This window comes from Octopus bimaculoides, chromosome 3, assembly GCF_001194135.2.
Source record: "Octopus bimaculoides isolate UCB-OBI-ISO-001 chromosome 3, ASM119413v2, whole genome shotgun sequence".
Classification (NCBI taxonomy): domain Eukaryota; kingdom Metazoa; phylum Mollusca; class Cephalopoda; order Octopoda; family Octopodidae; genus Octopus; species Octopus bimaculoides.
Genome location: NC_068983.1, coordinates 6,560,974 through 6,569,019, shown reverse-complemented (window position 1 = coordinate 6,569,019; position 8,046 = coordinate 6,560,974).

Genomic DNA, 8,046 nt, shown 5'->3' with positions numbered 1-8,046 from the left:
CACGTCTTCCGCATCTGCAAATTCCGTAGCACCAGCTTTCGTCACCAGGGATGACCTTCAAAAAAAAGCTTCGGATCAACTTCCAACTGTTCTTTCAGCTCATGACACGCATTCAGTCGTGACCGCTTTTGATGATCCGTGAGCAAACGAGGCACAAATTTTGCTGGAATTCTTTTCATTCGCAGTTCCTCGCTCAAAATTCGTTGACAGGAGCTCCAGAACACACCAATCATATCAACAAATTCGTCAATTGCTCGGTGACGATCCTCCTAGATCAGTTCATGACTTTTCATGATGTTTTTATTCGTTCGGGAGGTCGACGGTCGCTCTGAACGAAGTTAGCCTTCAAGTGACAAGTGATCATTCCTAGAGCGTGAAAACCACTCGTAAACTTGTGTTTTGCTCACGGTAGCGTCCCTGTAAGCTATTTGAAGCATGACAACTGTTTCGGCCGCAGTTTTCCGCGGCAGAAAACAGAACTTCATGGAGGTACGCTACGCTGTTCCTTCGTTTCAGCCATCGCAAAAATCGACGAACAGGGAAGCACTGCAAAAGAAAGGCGCACCACGTAGCAGTACGACACCTCTAGACAACGCCGGTCGACAGACTAATGCCTGAGGGTCGCATCAAGTGGGTTCTAGCGGTGGAAGCCTGAATTACAACGAGTTTGTCCCACAGAGAAAGTTTCCTGTTAGTTTTGGGTACCCCGTGTCGTATATAAAGAAATCAAGGACAGTGTGATCACGGTTGGAATGCCTCGGATAGTAGATCAACAGGATTTAGGTTGACTTGGGGCCAAACAGCAACTGCGATGACACGTCATAGAACGTCTCAAATGAAGACAACATCAACAACAAGTAGAGTTTTGAAAATGGAACACTTGAAAACTTGTAGAAAGATGATTTTGAAGCAGTCTATCTACCCATCTATCTATCTATCTATCTACCCATGCATGCATGAACGTATGGACACATGTACAAGCAGTATATACATACAATAGCTGCTTCTTTTCGCTTTTCTCGTTTCAGTCATTGGACTGCTGCCAAATCAGGGCGAATCCAGGTAAAAAAATCACAGGGGTTTTGTCGAGGGGTTGTCCGGATACCGTAAATTGTGACTTTGTCATTGTGACGTTTTTTCCTAGCCAAAATTGTGACTTTATTACTGTGACGTGTTTTCCCCGTGATTTTATTGCTGGTCGCCATCAGGGCACCACAATGAAGAGAGTAATCCAACAAATCGACATCAGTACTAATCTTTTATCTATCATTTTTTTGCGTTTGGCACATACTCTACCGGTCTGTTTTTTTCTTTCTTTTTTTTTTTTGCTGAAAGAATAAGTTACGGGGATGTAAACAAACCAGCACCAGTTGTCAAGTCAAGTGGAGGAGAAACCCCCTCCTCCCACACAGTGGCCTTTTACACAGTCTTCGTGAAACAAATTCACTCGCAAAGTATTGGTTGGCTATAGTACAAGACATTTGCCCAAGGTACCGCGCAGTGGGACTGAACCCGAAATCATGTAATACAAAGCGAGTTTCTTAACTACCAAGCCAAGCCTGTGCGTAAGTATATATATATATATATATATATATATACAGAGAGAGAGAGTGCTTGTGTGTATCATGTAATTGTGTCTGCGTGAATGTGTGAGTGTGTGCGCAGATATGTGTGTGTGTGTGTGTGTGTGTGTGTGCATGTGTGACCATGTAAAATGTATGTAAATATGTTGTATGCGTTTGTGCGTACATCTAACTATCTACATTCATAGGGAACTATATGCGCGCGCATTCTGCAGTCGGGGAGATAATAAGCTACAAAAATAAAATACAAAAATACAAGCAGTAACAGCAAAACAAATAAAACAATGACAAAAACTTTCAAGTTATTGAAAAGGAAACTATTTTTCTTCAGTATTAGTTGTGAATATTAACTGAAATTTATTCGCCGTTTGACCTTTTTTTAACAGCTTTAATTTCCTCTAAAAAACACCAACAATAACAACAGCAATTACAACGCACGGACGCTCTCCCACACGCACGCACATCTATGCGTATGAATTTGCATATATCCAACTCGTATGCATATGGATAAGGCCCTACTTTCAAAGACGGCCGCACTAGTGCCTATGTGTGTATGTATGTATGTCAATCATATATACATATATATGAAAAATATCTATGTATATATATATATATATAAATTCACATACGTGCATACATAATTCATACACATACGTATGTATATATCACAATTTAGGCGATATATTATCGCACGCACACACACACACACACACACACACACACACACACACACACACACACACACACACACACACACACACACACACACACACACACACACACACACACACAGATATATATATATATGTATACACGCATACAATCACAAATTTCTATTACTAACCCAAGACACGTTGAAAGAATAATGACAGAATTTAGACGAGAATCATTCTCAACTTGTTTCAAAATATTTCTGAGGTAAAAAATAGTTGTTTTCATCTCTCTCTCTCTCTTTCTCTCTCTCTCTCTCTCTTTCTCTCTCTCTCTCTCCCTCTCCCACATATATATATATATCTTAAGAGTATATATATCATACGTATATCATATACATAGTGTACACACACACACTCAGATACATATGTAAATGATAAATTATACATACATATGTGTGCGTGTGTGAAGGTGTGTGGCCCAGTTGGTTAGGGAGTTGGGTCCACGATCATAAGGTCTTCCCCTCATTGTTTCCTTTTTCACTCTTATCCCTCTCTTCCATCTCTCTCTCCTTCCTCTCTTTCGTATATACTCTTGTCAATTTTTCACTGTATTTCATTTACCACAGCTATACTTTTCATTCACCCTATCCTCCTTGAAGCTGCTTCTCTATTTTCTATCTTCCCGCTCTCTACTATTACACTTAAACAGGACAGAATATCTATCTATATCTATCTATCTATCTGCCTGTCTACGCACCCAATTTTAAATATTTCAACTGACGATCAAAATTAATGATTCATTATTATACGTTGATAAAAATTCAAATCATCCGCAATGCCTGCTTAGAAATTTATCAAATTTCTCAAGCAAGCAAATATCAACCATCTCGTATGATGAAATATCATTCAATACTGTAGCAGGAATGTATAGCAAAGCACCGGCATTCGGTGGTTTCAAAGAAAACATTAACTAAATATGAACGTAAACACACCGTAATAGATGGGATTGAAGTTAAAAAAAAGCCACGTGGTATAATCTTCCGTTTTCTAGAAATGTAATAACACCAACGGGAAAACATTTTTCATGTAAGCGTATAGACTTTTCCACCTAGACACAAGTGCTAGGAAATTTTTAATAAGCTATTCTACATTTACGAACTTCACCAATATTGTAAAATCCATGAATTATGATAAAAATATAACCAAACATTTAAATTATCAGAGCACGGCTAACAAAACATTAGAATGCAATTTTCTTCTCAAATTCTATGCGCAATCAATGGAAAGTATCTGGAAGAATCTGTCATATTTAAAACCAGCATCAAATGAGCTTTTAACGGAAATAGCTTTGATTGTATTTGTGTGATCGCAAACCAACTTAAAGACCGGCTTCGTCAGTAGAACATGCCAAAGAGGAATGGACAGATGGACACAAACCACGGAACACATATATGGTTCTTTTTAAATATAATCTATCGCATGTTAATAAGTTCTAACATCTTAGATACATCTCTACGTAAAGGCAATAAAATGATTTTTCTTTAGTTTTTGGCACCGTGGAAAACCATTGATCTTGAAAAAGTATGCAAAAATTTTAAATTATTGGATCTTTCATGCTTTTGAGGTCCTATAGACTTTATCCATCTTCTTTTAGAGTGGAAGATTTTTTTTTTGTCCTATTGCACCGTCACAATCACTTGTGCTATGAGTATTCCTTCAGACCCACACAAGAAAACTACAGTATGGATTAGATCAGGGGTCGCCAGAGGATGTCTGAGGGACCTCACAGGGGTCGGGGAGGAATTAAAGGGGGTCGATGATCGCCAGGAAGTCGAATGGGGGTTGACGTGCGAAAGACTAGCTCACCCAGATGAACTGCATGCAATACTTTCCTCTCTGTTTAGAACAGTAGAGTACGAGTTGAATGAATTTCATATCTATTTCTAGCAGGTTGAATGACTACATTAGAAACTTCCCACGCTGATTCACTGTAACACTCCAGATTACATATAGGATTGTCTTATTTGCAGCTTAACCTTTTCCTGCAGGTTTGGCATGGAGAGAAATGGAGCCTAATAAAATTGATAGTATCTAGATACATTCGTATACGACGGCGAAGTCTCCAGTAGTGACTCAACAAAGACGTGAATTATAAAAAGAAAGAAAGAAAGAAAGAAAGAGAAAGAAAGGAAACATCAAATGTAAAACAATTACAATGTAACAGCTCTGATACTATGAATATGTTGTTAGAATTCGACAGGAAAAGACATGAACGATAAAACCAATCCACTGCATATAATTTCGTAAATAGTTCAGATTTTAAGTTTAAGATTATCTCCCTTGGCTACTGCTCTTATGTTTCAAATTACGTTTTTCTAATTTCACTGAAATTCCAATACAGTAATCCCTCGACTATCGCGGGTGTTACGTTCTAAAACCTCCCACAGAAATAATTAAAATCTAAAAAGATATAAATGCCTATCGGTCGCTAAATCAAGCAATGTACTGAGGAGTCCGCGATATAAATTTACATATATTAGACAGAAAAATCCGCGATGTATTGATTGCGCGATAAGTGAACCACGATATGATGAGGGATGACTGTAAATGTTTCTTTGCTTTCAGAAATGTTTCACTATACACTATGTTCCAACTTAATCGTCAGCCCTTCATCGCCTACTTTCCAGCACCCTTTTCGACCTTAATCTTATTCTCGCTTACCATACTTTTCTCTTTCTTTCACTATTTCATTTTCATTCTTTTTTTTTTTGCCACCTGGCTTGCCTTCCTTTCATTTCTCCTTTTCTTTTTTTCCTTCTGTTTTTCCTTCTATTTTTTTTTATTGGTTTCTATTATATTTCTTCCATTCTTTCTCTACTTCCATACTTTCTTTCGATCTTTCTTTTTTCCTCCCTGTACTAATACCCCGTTCAGTGGACAATGTTAACTAATAGGCTACTAAAATGTGTGTTTAAGTGTTTAGCCGGCCTAGAAAGAATAAAGGCAGAAGATTGCCCTGGAGCAAACGAGTTAAATAAATACGACAAATCTGAAGACCAAAGCCTCCATACCACTACTATTTGGCTTGCGTGTGTGTCTGTCGTCTCTACAGTTCAGGTAGTTTAATAAAGATTTTAATATTCGTGTGTATGTATTGTATGTACACACACACATTGCTTCCCTCATTTCTTTTTGTAGAAGATCGTAAGCTCGAAGCGTTAAAGATATTCCATTTTTCCTGAGTGTTAAATTTATTCACGTTGCTGTTCCTTCACCTGTCTGTCTTCTGTGTTTTAGTATAATTCTGATTAATACACACACACACACACACACACACACACATATATAATACAGGGATGACCATCATTTAACCAGCAGAAAAGTTTCGGAAAATCGTAGATTAAACTGGTTCCATCTATCGCGCTCGAATATTTCATCCATTTGAAACGATACCAAAGTGACAAAGTTTAGGACAGCATTACTGCAAACAGTCGACTAAAACTTTGTAAGTGAAACTCTGGAGAAAATCTGTTCTGAAGCTCATGGACCTGAACGAAATTAACTTTGACTGACAGAATTAATTTACCATCTGGTTTAACAGCACGAACGAGTCCTCTTTTCCTCTATCAGTGGAGACAAATTTCGTTTTAGCATGCGGTTAGTTGTGAGTACATGCCATTAACAACGTTCAACGAGGGAGAAATGCATCTTGAATTTTTATCGGCTGCTACTACAGCAACTCAAGAATTGCTGTACTTCTGCCAAAATCAGGAACAATGATTGGCACAATCATTAACAAGCCAGACAAAATGCCTACCGGCATTTCTTACGGCCTTATGTTCTGAGTTCAAATTCCACCGAGATCGACATCGCCTCTCATCCTTTCGGAGTCGATAGAAGCAGTCAAGTACAGGGGTTGATTTAATCGAATGGTCAACTCCCCCCCCACCCAAAATGTCAGGCCTTGCGCCTATTGTAGAAAGGATTATTATTATTAAGGTGGCGAGCAGGCAGAATTGCTACCACGCTGCACAAAATGCATTTTGAGTTCAAATTCCACCAATTCGACTTTGCTTTTCATCCTTTCAGGGTCGATAAAATAAGTATCGGTTGAGTACTGGCGTTGATTTTATCGACTTCCCCTACTCTTCAAAAACCCCTGGCCCTGAACCAAGATGTGAAGCCATTTAAGGCGGCGAGTTAGCAAAATCGTTAGCATGCCGGACAGAATGCTTAGCAACATTTCGTCCGTTGTTATGTTCTGAGTTCAAATTCCGCCGAAGTCGACTTCGCTTTTCATCCTTTCGGGGTCGATAAATTAAGTACCCGTCAAGTACAGGAGTCGATGTAGTCGACTAGTCCCCTCACCCAAACCTTCAGGCCTTGTGCCTGCAGTAGAAAGGATTATTATTATTATTATTATTATTATTGTTATTATTATTATCATCATCAATATCATCATTATTATTATTATTGCTGGCAGAATTGTTAGCACGCCGGGCAAAATACTTAGCAGTATTTCGCCCGTTCCTACGTTTTGAGTTCAAATTCCGCCGAAGTCGAATTTGCCTTTCATCATTTCGGGGTCAATAAATTAAGTACCAGAGAAAGACTGGGGTCGATGTAATCGATTCATCTCCTCCTCAAAATAGCAGCCCTTGTGGCAAAATTTGAAATTATTATTATTATTATTATTATTATTACTACTACTATTATTTACTCATGCTTTATCGCTTCTATATTCTATTTACTCATGAAATCCTGGTTAATAATCGACACACTTGTTACTATGAAAGGGTCATTATCAGAGATTTACAAGATAAAGCTCTCCATCGTGGACATTTCATCGATTCCACCACACACACACACACAAACATACACAAACACATACACACACCAGCTTAGCCTTCCATTTTCTTTTTTCAATCCCCCTTCTCTCTCTCTCCACTACAATTTTCTTTTGCTCGGCTTCTTTCTTCTGCACACTCTAGATCCGATATTCCTTGTTTGAGAAATGGAAAAGCCTTTTACCGCCAGTACTCGTTCATGTTTGCTCTTTATTTGATTTGATTACATTTATGTTTCTCACCCATATCTCCCCTCATTCATTTATCTACACAGTCGTCTGCTCTGCTGTCCACCATTATTACCGTCATCACTATTTTCATGATCAATCTCGTTGCTCTTGCGAAGTGTCGTCACTGTCATACCGCCGCCGTTGTTGCTGCTGTGGTCACGATGTGAAGACTACCAGCTGATGACAAAGCTCTTCACGCCCCGCTTCCCGTGCCCCACTCTCCTCTATCAACACATATCATCAGCACCATCATTGCTATCATAATACCGTTAAACTCGTGGATGCAGACAAGACTACAATATCGCTTCTTGGTTGGGCCAACAATAAATAGGAACACCAGAATCAATTCTACAGCATTAGATCACTGAAAAAAAAACCCCACATACATACATACACACACACACACATATACTCAAGCACATATACACTCAAGTACATATACACACATGCATATATATATATATATATATATATACATATACACATGCATATGATATATATACATATACACATGATATATATACATATACACATGATATATATACATATACACATATGATATATATATACATATACACATATGATATATATACATATACACATACATGATATATATACATATACACATACATGATATATATACATATACACATACATGATATATATATATATATACACATACATGATATATATATATATATACACATACATGATATATATATATATATACACA